The sequence below is a fragment of the Dermacentor variabilis genome, chromosome 4 (genome assembly GCF_050947875.1).
Source record: "Dermacentor variabilis isolate Ectoservices chromosome 4, ASM5094787v1, whole genome shotgun sequence".
NCBI classification, from domain to species: Eukaryota; Metazoa; Arthropoda; class Arachnida; order Ixodida; family Ixodidae; genus Dermacentor; species Dermacentor variabilis.
In genome coordinates this window covers 133,784,211-133,802,914 of record NC_134571.1, presented here as the reverse complement: position 1 = coordinate 133,802,914, position 18,704 = coordinate 133,784,211, and the positions used below count along the sequence as shown (strand labels likewise).

General features: G+C 45.5%; 1 long non-coding RNA gene across 1 annotated transcript in view; it reads left to right on the top strand.

Moving 5' to 3' along the window:
- Positions 1–17,754, top strand: part of LOC142577951 (uncharacterized) — a 43,052-nt gene extending 25,298 nt beyond the window's left edge. The window contains exons 2-3 of the long non-coding RNA XR_012827110.1: positions 882–1,001; positions 17,428–17,754. This is a non-coding gene — a long non-coding RNA (uncharacterized LOC142577951). The remainder of the gene's footprint in view (positions 1–881; positions 1,002–17,427) is intronic.
- The last annotated feature ends 950 nt before the right edge of the window (positions 17,755–18,704 follow it).

The window sequence follows — 18,704 nt, the reverse complement described above, 5'->3', positions numbered from 1 at the left end:
TCTGGCACTTGTGGATCATGATGACTCTCATTTGGACTATACGAAACTGCCTTCATTGTAAGATGGTGATCTTGAATTTTTCGAAACATGTAAAAGCAATCGTGTGCTTCAACTTCACCGTTTTCACTTGTTCCACTTATTATTTTCGGCACTACAGCATGGCCGCTTTGAAGTACGCGCCGCTGAGCACGGTGTCATAAACCTCAAAACCCGTCAAATGGCCTTGTGCTTTCCTGCACAAGCTACTTTATCGAGTTCGTAAGGGACGCGCTGCATTTTTATAACCTTGCAATACATTTCATGTTGAAGTTTAGTCATCAAATAAAAAGTAAAACGTAAATAATACCCTAGATTTGATATTTTCTAATGCTGCTTGTTATAATGTGCCCCTTTAGGCAGTACTGGAAGCTACGAGAGGAAAGATGTAAACTTTTCTCTAATAAATGTTTTTCAAAGTAGTGGCTGTATGGCCAATTCGGAGCCTCATAATTCTTGCATGCATGTAATGATGACACTGATTTCAATTACGTTAGGCAGAAGCTTAAGCTTGATAAGTGATTGATAGGTTCATGTCGAGCGCTGTAAAGTACAAAAGAATACAAATCAGGGGTACCCCAGATTAGAGAAACATAATAAAACTTGGAATATAAAAAAAATGTTATCAGGAATGCCTGTGAAGCAGTGTAAATAACCATTTGCCAGCGCTGTAGGTGTGTTGTATATTCTTGTAGGTTGTAAAGCAGCTTAGAATAGTTTTCCTACAGTTGTTTTAATGCTTTCTGCGCGCATCTGTTATGGCACTGTCCCATCGCCATTAAAAGTGCACGGTAAACTTACATGATTCGTTGGAGTAATCCTTTCTTCAACTAAATTCTTTGCAGCGCGGAAACCTTCAGTGTGTGACCAAAAAGGTTATGGGTGCGTGTATCACACAAACTGCCCGAAGACGCTTTACCTACCCTATCCTGGTTGCTCTGGTTTTAAATCCTGCTGCAAAATAGGTAAGAACCGTGAATACTGCTCTATTTACTAGAATTACCACTAGATGCTGAATTACGTCTGGTTGGCTCTATCCGGTATATGTTAACACGCCTTATTTATTATTTATTTGTAAAAATCAAATTTGTAGTAAATATTGCAAACTCAACAATAATGACACGTCTGCTTCTTTATCTTTATCGGTAGACCGCCTTTAACCAGCAAACAAATGTTAAATGTCATCGCTCTGCGAAGGAAGCGCCTGCATGTATCGGAAGTTTCTCGATGTGTTATCGATGGTTCTATTCGCTGTCTGTTGTCACGGCACCTTGTGTGATGTAATTTTATGCGCGACGCCACTTCAGTAGTACTTTCTGGAAGACAGATGGGCACCAGCGATTACTCTTGAACCTTCGATGACTAATGTATAAAAGACGGCGCGCTTCACCCGCAGTATCAGATTTCGGTGATCGCCGACTGTGTTCGCCACTATCGTTGTGCTTTTAGTGCAGCCACTTTTCGTGGTCACAAAAGCTGCGCCTACATCTTAGCTAGGGATTCTTTTAGGGAGGGATTCTGTGTGGACCGGGGCTGTCATTTGGAAATATTCACTATTGATTTCAAGGAAAACGAGGTCAGCGCTAAGACATAATTGTATAAGGCTATTATATATTTTGCAATATACATGTAATAACATAAGTGTGAGTTCTGCTAAATGTGTTATCACTGGTGTGGTAATATTGGGGGGTGTCAGAATCCCCTTACCGTTTCCCTGGTTATGGCCTTGAATTGGGTATGTGGGCTGTTAGGAATGTTAGACCGCATTTACCAGACTCTGCTAAATTTTGCACGGCACTTAAGAATGCTTGAGATCAATGGTACATTTTGTATAAAATTCTATGTGTACACAACGAGTGCACAAAAATTTAAGGGCGCTATGAAAGGAAGCAAGCATTCATGCAACGATCGAGGGACTGGAGAATTATCGGTGTTCAACATTGAAATATAGGAAAGACATTATGGATTGCAGAGCGAACTACTGTAAGCGATGATACGCGTAAATAAGCTTGATTAAAAACTACGGAATGAGTGAATAGTGCTATTGCTAAAACATATCACAGGTGATCTAATAGAACGTCATTATGTTACTAAACAAAGATAAACAAACCTGACGGTGCCGGAAGGTACGTGTGTTCAAGAGATAAAAGATTGTGAAAGCTGCCACCACGCAGCTCCTTCTGAAAACAGACGACCGGGTCAATTGGGGAGCTTAGCTTATAGGTTCAATTACATAAGCTAATATTCAATATCTGTTGTAACCTTACAAGATAAAAATAAAAACTGAAAAACTCAAGGATAGAGTACTGCTACAGACACGACGTTCGTTCTTCTCCCTTATTTTTTCGGCTGGATGTTATTCATTTTTCTCACCCGCCCCCAACATTTCACTTTCCCTTCTTCGCAGGGCAAAACAGGTACTGATTCAGTCTTCCCTGTACTTTAATTTTTTTTTGTTAAACAATCCTGGCGTTTCCATAAAATCAGTTACGATCGAAGCACTTTCAACACAACTTCTGCAGGCTTGGGTGACGCCTGTCACCGGCAAAATGATGCCGAGAGTGAGTGGGGCTATACTAATCCAGGTGCAATCAAATTAAGAAGGCCCACAAAACCCTCTCCACCATATCAGGAATTGGGCTCCATGGTGCAGTATTCGGTCACCCCATCCCAATTGGCTTACTCAATTAACCAATGGCCCTCATTCCCCATCAGCTGCGGAACACCTGACCAAGGCGGCGGTCAGACCTATAACGCAGCAGAGGGTGCTAAGAATGCCGCCAATAGAAATTGACCCTTGCAACAGTTGACACCCGAACCCTATCGAGTTAAGCTAGCTTAGCAGGACAATTAAGAATTATCAGACATTGTTTGGGATCTCATCGGCCTCAGCGAGATTAGAAGGACTGGTGAGGCTTATGTATTGCTGAATAACGGACATGTCCTCTGCTATAGCGGTTTCCTAGATAGGAAGTAATACGTGGTGGGACACTTAATCCATAAAGACAAAGCGCACAACATTGACGCATTCTACAGCAATAATAAGAGGTAGCTAGTCATAATCAAGCTTAATCAGAGGTATACAATAAAGGTAGTAAAAGGATACGCTCCAACATCCAGTCACGTTGATGGGGAAGTAGATCCGTTTTATGAAGATGTTAAATTAGCGATGAGAAAAGTGCAAACTCAGTATACTTTAGAATTCGGCGACTTCTCTGCAAAAGGTGGGAAAAAGCAAGCTGGTGAACAAGCAATTGGCAACTACGGCGCCGATTGTAGGAACGCTAGAGGAGAGATGCTGGTTGAATTTGCAAAAAAGTATAAGGTTCAAATAATGAACACCTTTTTTAGGAAGCGTAACAACAAAAAGTGGACCTGCGAAAGCCCTAATGGCGAAACAAGAAATGAAATTGACTACATACTTTCTGCTGATCCCAGCATAGGGCTGGATGTAGAAGTGATAGGTAGGGTAAAGGTGTAGCAATAAGAGGTTAGTGAGGGCTACAATTCACCTTAATTTGAAGAGGCAAAGAGCAAAATTGGTCAGTAGGAAACAGGTCAGCCTAGAGGCAGTAAGGGTAAAAGCATACAAGCTCAGGCTGGTACTTGCAAACAAATATACAGCCTCGGAACCGAGAGATGCTGATGACATAGAGCTAATGGATGAAACTCTAACTAGGTTGGCTACAGAGGCAGCAATAGAAGTTGGAGGCATGGCACCGAGGCAACCAGTAGACAAGCTCTCCCAAGTAACAAACGAACTCAAGATATAGGATAGAATTCGGGGAACTCTCAAAACTGACCAACAAGGCGAATAAAACGGATATTCGAAACTATAACTTGAGAAAGACTGAAGAAGCCGTAAAAAATTGGCGCAGCCTGAAATCGGCGGGACAGAAACCTGGCATAGGCCAAACCAAGATGCATGCACTGAACTACAAGCAGGGTAATATCATCAGCAATCTTGAAGATATAGTAAAAGAAGGGAAAGAATTCTATACTGACTTGTACAGCACCCAGAGGAGTCAGGATACCTCCATTAGAAAGAGCAATGAACAGGATACAAAAACTCCTCCTATATGTAGCAATGAGGTCAGAAGGGCCTTGCAAGACATGAAACGAGGAAGAGCGGCAGAAGAAGATGGAATAACAGTTGATTTAATCAAAGATGGAGGAGACATAATCCTTGGCAAACTGGCGGCTCTTTATATGAAGTGTCTATCGACTGCAAGGGTCCAAGAAAATTTGAAAAATGCGAACATTATACTAATCCAAAAAAGGGAGACGTTAAAGAATAGAACAATTGCATGCCCATTTGCTTACTGCCAGTGTTATATAAAATATTTACCAAAATAATCTCCAGTAGAATAAGGGCAACACTGGAGTTTAGTCAACCAAGGGAACAAGCGGGCTTCAGGAAGGGATACTCTACAGTGGATCACATCCATGTCATTAATCATGTTATCGGGAAATCCGCAGAGTACAATAAGCATCTCTATATGGCTTTCATAAATTACGAAAAGGCATTAGATTCAGTAGACATACCAACAGGCATAGGGATATTAGGTAATCAAGGAGTACAGAACCCTTATGTATATACCTTGCAAAATATGTACAGAGGTTCTACAGCTAACTTAATTCTACACAAGAAAAGCAAGAAGATACCTATAATGAAATGGGTCAGACAGGCAGACGCAATCTCTCCAAGGCTATTCAGCGCGTGCTTAGAAGAAGTATTCAAGCTATTAAACTGGGTGGGGGGAGGCTTAGGAGTAAAGATCGATGGCGAATAACTCAGCAACCTTCGGTTTTCCTATGACATTGTTCTATTCAGGAACAATGCAGACGAGTTACAACAAATGATTGACGACCTTAACAGAGATAGTGTAAGAGTGGGGTTGGAGAATATTATGCAGAAGACAAAGATAATGATGAATAACCGGGCAAGGAAGCAACGGTTCATGATCGCAAGTCACCCCGTAGAGTTGGCGAAGGAGTGCATTTACCTAGGCCAACTAATCACAGGGAGCTCTGACCATGAGAAGGAAATTCACAGAAGAATAAAAATGGGTTGGATCGCACACGGCAGACATTGTCAGCTCCTGACTGGAAGCTTACGATTATCATCGAAAAGGAAGGCGTGCAATCAGTGCATTTTACCACCGCTTACATATGGGGCAGAGACTTGGAGACTGACAAACAAGTTTGAGAACAGGTTAAGGACTGCGCAAAGAGTGACGGAACGAATATTGCTAGTCATATCGTTAAGAGACAGAACGAAAACGGTTTGGATCAGAGAGCAAATGGGTATCGACGATATTCTAATTGACATCAAGAGGAAGAAATGGAGCTGGGCAGGTCATGTGATGCACCGGTTAGATAACCGCTGGACCATTAGGTTTACAGAATGGGTACCAGGAGAAGGAAAACGCAATCGAGGACGACAGAAGACTAGGTGGAGCGATGAAATTAAGAAATTCGTGGACCCTAGTTGGAATCGGTTGGTGCAGGACAGGGGTAATTGGAGATCGAAGGGAAAGCCCTTTGTCCAGCAGTGGACATAGAATACGCCGATGATAATGATGATGATGGTGATGATAAACATTTTTTTCTTGCGAGGAATTCAAACGTGGGCTTTTTGTTTAATGCACGTACACTTTCCCGGAGGTACCGCACAGTCTTCAATATTCTTACCTCAAAGGCAATCTTCACTACACAAGACGCGTCATAAAATTTGCTCTATAATCGGAGATTCCTTTTGCGACTAAAACAAGGCCCGTGACTTGAATATCTGGGGTGCCAGTTCGATTAACTTAGTCGAAGCTTTTTTGTTTCATTCACCCATGGTAGACACCCATTTTGTTTTCCTTTGTTATACTTTCGTGCCGTAGTGGCTTTGGCGTTGCCCTGGTAAGCCCTAAGGAGCGGAACCAAATGCCGGCTACAGTGGTCGCATTAGGATGGGGGGGGGGGACGCAAAAACGCCCGCGTACCGTGCATTCGGTGCAGGGTAAGGAATCCCAGGTGGTCGAAACCATTGTGGAGTTCCCCACTGCAGCGGGCCTCGTAATCATATACTGGATTTGTCACGTAGAACCCCAGAATTTAGCTTTAATTTGTGTACATTTCTGTGACCTTAAGGTTCCGTAATAAACCTAACTATATAGGTCAGACTGAAGAACCGGGTTTTCTCCTGTGGTGCCATAGTGCGGAACACAGCCGAAACAATTAGAATAGTGCCGTTCGGGGTGCTTAAGGGCGGCCTTCAAGGACACTTCCAGCCACCTCGTAAATTCTGGCACATTTTGAGCTACTGCCTGAAGTAAGTCACACTCGGCTAAGCCAATTGTCACGGAATGGATCAATGGATAGAACTTGATTATTAGGCCATGATCTCGCGGCTTTCTCGCCAGTTTTGCGCTTTCAAGTACTGAACCACCGACGCGCACAACAGTCTTTGTGTTCCTGAGCACATATATTTACAGTAGGAAGGTTACATCAATCGCAGACTCTCTTTCCCTGCACGAGAAACAGCCATTATAGCATATTCAACTATAGCTGGAAGGAAAGCCTGCGTCCTTGGACTTTTTCCAGCTTTTGTTAATTTCACGAAAATCAGTGCTCTCTACTTCGTAGCGCGCACTGGAGTACGAATCTGTAAATATGGCGCGCGTTGGCTGCCTAAATCTTACTTCGTTTTTTGGGGGGAGAATGACATGAACAAATGCACTGACTTTGTTTATTCTGAATTCCGAGCCTCGTAATCCTTTTAGCAAGCTTTTAGCATGCACGCCACATTTTTTTACGTCTCCCAGACTTTGAATGAAGGCTGCAAAATATACGAACCACGGGGCAGATGTGGCCCGCGAGCAGTTCTTTAGCGGGACGTGGCAAACTTCAGACATGTATGCTACGATGGTGCTGCAATCAGAGCATAGCCATATGACGATAAAAACGATATTCTTGGCGTCAAACACGATCCGCGTTATCAATCGCTGGTGGCGTTAGGCGTAATGAAATAAATCGGGTGTTGAAGCGTATATACACATTGTAAAGATATATAAGAAAAGCGAACTACCATGAAAAAATTCGCCACGTTACCAACGCCATGACAGCTAAATATTGCACCGTCCATATGTCAATCAAATATATCTGCTCTCCTATAACGTTTATACTGAATATTCTCGCAAGGTAGCAACTGTGAGCCTGCGCTTTCGTTTAGTGTGTCCACCCTAATTCCCAACCTCGATTAATTCCCGCGCATCTGAAGCAATGTGCAAACCACAACAAGGATTTCTACAAGGGCATTATATATACTATGCTGGTCTTCATTATGACAGCTTGTGAAAGATGACCATGTATTGGAGTTGAATTTATTGATGCCAACGCGTAAAATTGCCCATTGAGCGAAAAACCCGGCGGCGTCTGTAGCAGCAGCAATACAGCACATATAGATTCCCGTTAGCTGCGCGCGACGTAACAAGCGCGACGGAGTTCCAATTGGCCCCTACGCCGCGGCACAAGCGCGCCTCGACGCAGCAGAGCGGGCGAGAGGGGAACCTGCTGCTTCAGTAGCGCGCCGGGTGTTGCGTGAGAGGAGATGGCATCGCCACGACCCGCGGCCCGATGGGCATCGCCGCATCCGCAGCGTGCGGGTAGGCCCCCCAGGCTGCTGCTGCTGCTGCTCGCTGGATCGAGCAGGACGTACCGCTATGGTAAGCGCAAAACTCGAAGGACCGCTGAGCGGCGTTCAGTTGGACATTCGCAAATCATAAGAAGCGCTTACGCGTCCTCGTTTTTTTTTACAGCCTGTTAGTCCAGCTCCATTCCAACCTCTTAAGAATCTAAAATGGGAATGAACTACATTTTGATAATTTCAAGTATTCCGAATTTTAGATTCACGGGTAATAATTTCTGCCTGTGAAAAGTGCTTAATGAAACGTGGATCTATTTTAGCGGAGTGAGGTGGCGTTACCTATTATTGCAAGATAAGGCACAGAGGGACTACCAGTCTCGCGGCCCATTTTTGGTGACGCCAGTAAACTGCGACTATATAGTTCTGGTATAGCTGCAGCGAGATTCAGTGCTCTTTGGAACTACAAGGAGGTCAGTGAAAGCAGCAGCTGCTTTACTTTCAATGGAATGCCGACAAACAAATATTAATATCGATCGAAAATGTACATTTTCTGAAACTGGCATCTGTCGTCGGAAGCACCATTTACTGACTCTTAAATATTACTTTGAGCATGAGGTGACACTATAAGGTCTGCTGACTACAGCACATAATCAGACTAGACTTCGTTTTCGCAAAGCTAAGGTGCCAAATATTTCAGTAAGACAGGTCGCGCGTATGTCCCTGAGGGATCTGTTTTGGCCACCGCTGGTTTTTAGACATGCATCCCTTGATATAGTACGTAGCTTAAAAAATTATAGGTTTCCTCAAGATTTGGTAAAGGTTCCCTGAAAATTTATAAAGCGAGCATCGCTGTCATTGGCTTCAGAACTGATTCCGCCGCATCGTTTAACTATGTTGTTAGCGCTCAAGTGAACAGGTCTTTTTGTACAGTCCTAGTCGCATATCATTGGCGCTAATATTAGCACCCACTCGACTGAAACACTCTTTGAGCAGAGCAGTGAAAGAGCAATAATGCTAACATTTAATTAATTTTCTTAGTGTCTCAAGTTCGTTAACCGACGGGTAATAGACTATGGCATTCACGGTTGCAAGGAAACTAGGGCATTTTGAGTCATTGGCTGCACAAAGATCATTGGGCTGCACTTGATGTTCCGCCCCATTTATTATCTCATGCAATAATTATGCACCATTTTGTAAGACAACAATATATGTGCCAGTTGTGACTTTGACAATGGCCTATATTGATGACTCTGAACAGGCCCTTTGGACACAAATGTACGTACTTATATTTTCGTATTCTATACTTCATATCCTCAGGACCATCCTTAATGTCCCTGCTTTGCTTCTCTTTCTCTCCTTCCTGAGGAGAGTAACAGTTTAGATGATATTGCTTCCGCCCAATCTCTCTGCGGTTCTTCAATGAATTCTCCTCTCTCTACATATATGCAGTACGTCGATCACAATGAGGCAATTAATGAGAATATTGTTGTTTGGCTACTTCAGCTCTTTCGACCCTATCTATCTATCTATCTATCTATCTATCTATCTATCTATCTATCTATCTATCTATCTATCTATCTATCTATCTATCTATCTATCTATCTATCCATCTATCCATCTATCTATCTATCTATCTATCTATCTATCTATCTATCTATCTATCTATCTAACCTCTTACGCCAATTCAATGTCCCATGTTATCTACCAGCTTGAACCGTAGGTAATGTACTCCGGATCGTGGTGCCGCGATGGTTGTTCCCTTGTAGGCATTCGAAATTCGTGATATTTTACTCACGTCAAGCCGTCGTCGTCAGGCCTTGTAGCCCGACGCAGCGACCGAAGTCGATTAATAGCTTCGACCACGAGGTATGGGCTCATGGTTGTGGCGGGCCCGTGGCTGTTGCACCGCTGGCATCCCAGCTTTTAAGTGCAGCTCTTAGGCGCCCGTCCCTGCATTGAGCATCGGGGTGCCTCGGCGTCGTACCTCGTAACCGAGCGAACGACAACAACGAAAGATGAAAGCGAACACGAAGCGCAGTGGGGGATGAAAGAAGAGCGCGCAAGGAGGAAAGTGGAGGCTACAGCAAAAGTATGAGGCGGAAATGGGAGCAGGAATGCAGGGTAGACGGCCTGTGCATGCACTGAGTTGCTGGCAGCCACTGCATCCGCAGCCGCGGCTCATCTGAGTTTCCGAGGAGGGGCCAGGATGACCTGTGGTAGGCAGGGTTACACTCTGCGGCATCAGCTGCTGAGATAAGTCTGCAGTACCAGAGTGCATGACGGGTATCACTGCTCCTGCAAGGGGCGATGGCGAACGGGTAAGAATAGAGATCGAGAAACTCCCTTGTGTATTGTAGCCACTGACACTGCCGGAACGATTTCCCCAGGACGAAGGTCCGCTCTTGTCATTGGTGGAACGAAAGCTCGAGAAGAAAAGCGTAGTGTTGCGTAAGACGGGCTGTGTGGCGACAATGGCTGTGATGTGACGCCAGAGTGCCGTACGTTGCCGGAATAGAAACAAAGGGCTACATGAGCGGTGGTCTGTCTGCAGCGGCTGCAGTAAATCTCTCCCACGCGTCACCCACGCGCAGGCTCTCGTGATCTCCTAATTAGCGAGGCAGTGACGCCACGCTTTGCTCCGTTTGCAATGTGCCGCCCGACACAGACTGGCTACTCTACTCGCAGCCTTCTCTTCTTAATATAAACCATGTATCTTCATAATTATAATACAAAACATTGATATGCGAAATCCAATCAGTATAGAGATGCGCTAGAATTTTGCATTAGTACCGTAATCGGCGATAAAATTTTATTGGACACTTGTCATGCCGTCATCATCACGGCATGGTCGTTACACAGTCGTCGACAAGCCATTGTCATCACGCTTTCGTTTTATCATTGTAATTGCTTCTATATCGTCATTCGTATAGCCTCATACTACCTTTGCCGTTTCATACACCTAAATCGTTCTTCGTCCTTCTGTTGTAATCCTACTCTCGTCATGTCGTCGTGATTATGGCGTCCTTGTCATATCGTCGTCGTCATACTGTCGCTATCGTGCCTCCATTGTTAGACCACTCTAGTAATGCCGTCACAGCCGGGCCATCATCGTCACTGCAGCTTCGTCATCCGACTCTCGTCATACCGTAGTCGTCAAGCAGGTTTCACGATGCAGTCATCATCACGCTATATTCGCTATACACCCGTCATGATCCCTTTGTCCTCATGTCGTTGTCATGCTGTCGTTATTACTGCATAATCGTCCTCTATTCTTTGTGAGCCGTCGTCGGGATTCCACCCTGGTTGCTCCATCGCTATCATTGTAACGTCGACGTCCAACTCTAATCATGCTATCGTCGTCATTCCATGGTCGTCGTGTCATTGCTGTCACGCTGTCTTTTAGCTATAGCCATAACTTCAGAATTGACGTGCCGTCATCGTCAAGCCACCTTCTTTGAGCCATCGATGTCATTACTTTTTCGTCATTCTATCGTAATCAGGTGGTCGTAATTCAGACGTGATTATGCTACCATTGTCGTGCCATTATCTTTATTGTGTTATCGTCACATAGACGATATCATGCATGCTCTGTCATAAAATTGTCGTCATGCCATCTTGGTCATGCTACAGTCGTAATTCCCGCTTCTTCCTCCGGTGTCGTCATACGTCGTGGTAGTCCCATCATGGTTACTCCAGCTACGTCATCGAACTCGTCGTCATACAGGTTTCCTAATACTATATCGTCAGCCACTCTGATCATACTTAGGTCGTCTTCCCTTAATCTTCATGACGTTGTCATACCATCGTCGTCATGCACTTGTCCTACCGCCGGCGGGATCCCGTCGCGGTGGTTCCATCGTCATATTGTAGCTTCGACATCCTACTCCCAGTATGTCACACCGTCGTCGTCATACAGATTTCCTGTACAGTGTGGTCCGGCGATTGTGATCATACACTGATCGTCTTCCTATTGCCTTCATGACCTTGCCTTTCAATCATCGTCACTGGATCGTCGTCAGAATAGTCATACTTTCGTTGTCATACCGTAGCGGGAACCGTTCGCGATCATTCCATTGTCAGAATGTTGCATGTAGGTAGTCCTCACTGGACTGAAACGCCAGATTTCTCTAAGTTACCTTGATGATGTGGTCGTATCTTCTAAAACGTTAGAGCAGCATCTTCACCGCCTGCGGACTGTGCTAGAAGCCATCCGATCGGCAGACCTCACACTTAAGCGGGTAAAATGCCACTTTGGTTCCGAAGACCTCAAGTTCCTCGAGCATTTAGTAAGCGCCAAAGGGGTCCGACCCGATCCAGTCAAGGTTGCCGCTGTGGCCACATTTCCAGCTTCTGCAGATAAGGCCGTCCGGCGCTTCCTGGATTTGTGCATCTCTATCACCGGTTTATTAAGGGCTTTTCGAAGATAGCGGAGCCTTTGCCTCGCCTTACAAGGGACGATACGCGCATAATGAGCAACAGCCAGCTTTTGCTGAATTACGACAGCGCCTATAGTCAGCAACCCGTTCTCGGACATTTCCACGATGATGCCGATAGAGAGGTGCATACCAATGCAACTGGCATTGACCTTGGCGCAGTGCTCGTCTAGCGTCATGATGGAGCGGAGATTGTTATAGCCTATGCCAGCCGCTCACTGCCCGCGCCGAGGTGAATTATTCGACTACGGAGAAAGAGTGCCTTGCAGTAGTGTGGGCGATTATCATGTTTCGCCCCCGCCACTACGATCGTCCTTTCAAAGTAGTGATGGACCACCTCTGTTGGTTGGCGAGGCAAGCATGCGCGACCCTTTAGGACGACTGGCACAGTCGAGCTTGCGGCTACAGAAATTTGATGTCGCTATCGTTTATAAGTCTGGCAGTAAGCGCGAAGATGCTAATACACTGTCCCGCACACGCATTGATCCTGGCAGTCAGGAAACAGAGGACGCTGACAACTCCCTGGGCGCCATTGGTTCGTCGGACTTGATCAGACGGCAGCGTGACGACGCTAAGATTCGACCGATGATCGATCATTTAGATGGCCACGGCGCAGCCATACCACGCCATCTGTCCCGCTCGTTGACGTCCTTCTGTCAACCAAACAACGTGCTGTATAAGAAGATGCCCGTTCGAACAGCCATGCTTACCTCCTGGTTGTCCCAAGAGACATGCGGCATGACATCCTCTTCGCTTGCCATGACAAACCCACATTCGGACATTTAGGCTTACATCTAGCAATATTACATCTAGCGAGATGTAATATTGGCCCGGACTTTCGGCAAACGTCAAGCAGTACGTTAAAGGCTGTCGTGAATGCCAGCGCCGAAAGACACCTTCCGTTAGACCGGCTGGCTTCTTTGAGCTAATCAAAGCACGTCACACGTCTTTCGATCAAGTCGGCAAGGACATTCTCGGACCGTTTCCTCTTTCTGCCGACGGCAACAAATGCGTGATCGTCGCGACGGATTATTTCACACGTTATGCTGAGACTCAGACGATCCCACGTGCCACGGCTTTAGAGGTAGCGCAGTTCTTCATGCGCTACATCGTGCGGCGTCACGGTGCTCCCTCCACTGTCATAACAAAGTGACAGCACTGACTGCCCAGCCTACGGATGAAGTTATTGAATTAGGCAACACCAGGCATCCACCAACGACCACGTATCACTTGGACCAACGGACTTACGGAGCGACTCAATAAGATGATGGCAGACATGATTTCCATGTACATCGACGTTCAACACAAAACATGGGATCGGATCTTGCCTTACGTGACCTTCGCGTATAACACCGTCGTGCAAGAGACGACGCGACTCAAACCATTTCGCCTTCTCTACCGTTGCGAAGTCTGGACGATGCTAGATGGTATGTTGCCGTGTCAAGACAGGGACCACTTGACAACTGACGCCGATGAATTTGCTGAGCGTGCGAGGAATCTCGGCAGCTCACGCGGCTGCACATCGATCAGCAGCAGCAGACTGTTGCACGACGCTGAAACATCCACCACAGGAGCGTGTGTGTCCTACAACCCCAGAGACCAACTTTAGGTGAGGACCCCTATTCGCCGCCGTGGCCTCTGTGAAAAGTTACTGAGCCGGCATTTTGGTCCGTATAAGGTACTACGCTGCGTCAATGACGTTAACTACGAAGTGGTCATGGACACAGCATCGCAGGCACGGACCCGGACACAAAGACAACCGAGCTCGGATATAGTTGATGCTTTGCGCATGAAGCCGTACACTGCGTGTTCATAATTTTCTTTCTCTCATTCACCCTTCTTTGTTTCTGTTCTTTCATTTATCTACGTGAGCTTGCCTCTGTTCATTGACTGTGCCAGCAGCACGTTTATTCTGTAGCGAGAGCTACATTGGCCGTATTCTCGCCATTTCGCTGTGGCCAGTGGCCACACCGCGAGCTAGGCCGTTGCCTAGCAACCGCCGCAGCTGGCAGCGCCGGTCAGCGCGCCATCTGGGATGATGTCAGAGGCGGCGCCGCTGAAACCGTGTTCCAACAACAGAGGAGGAGCCGGCGTTGCATGCATTGGGATCTCACACCGTCACAATCCCTGGCTTTAGTATGGTGATTCATTCCACTCCTCTCGAACCTAACAAAAATGCCCGAGTCTGCGTCTACGTTAAAGAAGGATTTGCCACCACTCCGTTGCCTACCGTGGCAGTTGCCAACGGTGAAGCATGTGCCATCCGGCTGGTAGAAACTTGTTTGGCCGTTGAAGCGCTGTGCGTATCACCAAGCAACTCCATCCAGGAAACCATTGAAGTAGTGGCCACCTGTATGCCCAAGCGTGGAATGGCCGAGGAATTGTTTGTCAAGGCAGGAGACTTTAGCCGGACCCCAGACTCGCCTAACGGTCCACTTAAAGATAAGTTCAACCTGCATCTGGCCAGTGGCCCTAACATGTAGACTACACTATGGGGAACCATGATCAACCCGGTTTACCAGCGACAAACCTTGGCCTCGAAGTACTGTGTCGGAGCCAATCAGGCGGCTGCTTGCTACTGCACCGCCCATAGGAGCCGTCTTTGTGTCAATTGTGAAGCAACAAGATGAAGAGTTTGGAAATGAATGCCTTACACTCTAAAATTATCTAGTCTTTAATGTAACCATAACTTAACGAGAGGTAACAACCAAACCTACACACTCAGACGGACGAAGCTGAACGATAAAGATGTAACCGTAGAGTGCACCAAGCTAAACAATGAGATTAACCGTACCTCTCGCTACGCACACCCAGGCATAACTGAGTTAAGCCAAGCAAACTTTCTTTTCAGACTTTCGCTTTGCCTGCATTCCGTTATTGTTTTCCTTTGTTTGTTTTGTTTTTATTGATGACGTCTATTTTGCAGCATCCAGACGACGCTTTTGCTCGGAGGTGGGGATAATGCCGCATGTAGGTCGTGGGTCGAGGGCAACAGTGGGTCGAGCCCAAAGAAGAAAGAAGATCGCACGCCTTGCCTGCACGCGACCCAACCCCGACGGACGCGCTTTTCAACAGCCTTCTGCTCTGCGGTTTACTAAAACGCCAAAAATATTCTGAATGCTCGTGACAGTATGGTAGCTTCGACATCCGACTCTCGTCATGCCGTCATCGTCATACTACCGTCTTTATGCCTTTGTCATCTAGCCATTGCCATCATGCTGCCCTTTCACAGGGGTCATCACTTTAATGCTGGCATCCTATCGTCCTCACTCCGACGTCGTCATACCACTTTAGTCAAACCATCCCGTCATTTCTTGCTGGTAATTCTATCATAATCATGTTACCGTCATTAAATCGTGATAATGCTGCCGCTGTCATGTCATGGCTGTCATCGCGTCCTCCTCACATAAGCGATGCCTTGTATCCTGTGTCATCCCGTTGTTGTCATACCGTCTTGGTCGTGCCTCCATTGTCATTGCCACTTCATTCTGTTTTGTCATACCATCGTGGTCGGGCCATCACCGTCACCCCAGCTTCAGCGTCCAGTTATCGTCCTGCCGTCGTCGTCATACCATTGTCAAACAAGATTCGTGATACAGTCATCATCACGCCTTTCTAATCATACATCATGCCGCTGTCATACGATGGTCATCATGCATTTGTTATCATGCCGCCATCGGGATGCCGTCGTGGTCCGTCGTCATCATTTTAACCACGGAACTGGCCGCTCGAGGCGCTTTGCGGCTATTCGCGGGCTTCTTTCACGCATGGAAAAACGCACCGGGCAACGGAAAGCTGTATCGAAAATTTTAAGCATGAAATGCCTTTAGCTCCCGTTGTCCGCGACCTTCAAGTGGCCTTGAGCCAAAAGCCGGAGGCGTTATCCAGGCACTCAGACGAGAACATCTGGACCAGTTGCGAGAAAAAAAAGTGAGATCATCTGGGCAGTCACTTAAAACTTAAGGACAGGGAGTCTCTGGCCCCGAACTCTTTGTACAGGACCGCATTGTACACGCTAGACGTTTGCTGAACAAACTAAAAAAAATATTGCTTCCAAATTCTTCCTAATGTTTGTTCACAATATCACTCAAGCATTAAATTCTAGTACACGGATGTTTTATGTGTCATTTTCAATAGCGACGTTCAAAAGGCAGATACAGCGCACCATAAACTTCACTCTCATAGTTTGGCGCTGAGAAAGAGTTGCCTGTGTTTTCTGGAAGGCCAGTGGTCCGTAAGTTCCACGACGTTGTTTATGCGTCGTCTGGAGGGACGGCGTCATGCTGCATGGCGCCTCCTTCAGGCTCATTTCTTTTTGAAGCTGGGCAGTTCCCTCTACTTCCCTGGCGTCTTTCGCTGCCTGTCGCTGCCTGTCGTGCTTTCAACCGGTTTTCTTTTTCTAGCTTGGAAGCGCCTACATTGACCAGTGCACACTATGGTGTGGTGTGGTGTGGTGGGGTGTGCGTTGAGAAAATGCACTACACCCATCTTAATATAGTGGCTAGTATAATATCTAATCAATTTGATTTGCCGCTTACCATTTCTTGCTTACATCGACTCCCGATTACCGGAGAGCCAGCATTTTTTACGTTGCTTTGCAATTTTTTCGTTGGCACATGTATGCTAAGTATATTATTTGAGAAGTTGATTATTTATTAAGATTAAATATGTGACTAGCTGAAATGTAGAAAAATCTGAGTATATCCTAGCAAAGACAAACATTACCTTGGTCCTGTTCAGCTACGTGGCACTTGCATATACTTAAATCTTAGTTGGGACACCTGCATATTCAGACGAAGTTGTCATGTAGATACACGATTCCGTCTAGCAACAAAGACATGTTAAAGGAGTTTTTGATCGACTGAAATGTTTCTGCAAGAGATGTTGCCCTGTATCTCATAGCAGAGAGCAATTATTCACTTTGTGCAAGAAGCCATTGGCTGTAGTTATTCCAGCAGATTATTTATTACTTCCTGGATCGTTCGTGACGATGTGGTACTGTTTATAAAAAAAAACTTATATGACTTTACAGAACACGGCTGCCATTTTGCCGGTATCGCAAGATGGCGGAATTCTGTCTTATGCTCATGTGTTTGTCCATCGTCACAGTCAGTCCCCACGAGTTTACTGCTTCATTTATTTATTAATAATCCTTATTATTTCTTAACAATCCCCATCACTGCCAGAACTGTGTCCATGAAACAAATATGTGTAGGAGAACAACTATATGGCTTTCATTTGGCTATGATGTCGTAGAAGTACTACCTACCCAATGGTGTCGTGAGCTCCGGCCAATTGTTTCTTTATTTCTTCCCAACGCAGACAAGCTGAGCAAGTGCTACTACAAGGGAGGGACCTGCAAGGCGAATTGTGAGGGAGATGTGAACGAATACGGGAAGTGTTCCCGGGGGAAGAAGTGCTGCTTACCATGACAGCTCTACCGCGCCGACTTTTGATTCGCGGTTCTTGTGTTGCCTACATATTCAATATAACTAAATGTGAACCTTGCCTTTGATATGAGCACTAAATTTCCTGCGCATACTCGAGATCATACATATGACACCGTATTTAAAATCGATGTATATTTGAAAAAACATGATGTTGGCACACAATTTTTTTTTGCTACTATCATTAAACCACCTGATTGTCTGTCGGTGTGCATCACTATGTGCTCTGCTTCCCGGTTTGGTGGTTCACGATTCAGGTCGCATGCCTTTTACTAGAGATAATTGCTAATAAATCGTCGTCTTTCGCTTCCCTTTATTCATAGAAACCTACAGCATGGTGTCGCTTGGTTTAAATTGTGCGACTCGAGGTGTCACAACTGGGCAGCGTGCAATGGATTAACAGCAAGGTGCCGACTACGACTTTCACTTAAGAGTGTTGTATTATATGCGGAGGTGATACTTTGTGTTGTAATTTTCCTAACGTGTAGGGTTTGCTTGCCCATACCTGTTCCTACAGAAAGCAACTTTGTTGTAGAAAGAGAAGGTAATCCGTGCTGAGTAATGGTCCATCTTTCTTCACTACTGCAATATCAATATTCGTGAATTTTAGTAAACCAGCTAAGTAAAATAAAACCTAAATGAAGAAAACTGAAACATACCAAGCAGTAACAGTATCCATCTGTAGATAGATCCTTTCAGACTGTGTACCCGGTAATTTAGCGTAGCGAACGCATACGCTGGTGGGCATGGCGTAGCGTTGCAGACAGGAAAGTAGCGCGTGCAGCACGCCAAACAAAGGTAGTGTACAAGAGGTCGATGACGATCAATGACGACGAACCTGAAACAGCGTAAACATTCTTTGAATTTCAAATTAAAATTGGAATTTATTGTCAAACAACACAGGATAAATGTTTACAGAAATATTCGGACCACTGGCCTACATGGTCAGTTATCAATCCAGTCTAATGAGTGAAATTATGTAAATAGGCTTATAACCAAGGTGTAATATAGAGGTACGAAATAGATGTGCATAAAAATAACAGCGTAGGTTTCTTTAAACATCGAAAATAGAAACCACGATCAATACAATTGCAGATCTGTGCAAATACATGTCGTGATATGTGCATGGAAAGGAACAATAGAAATGACTAT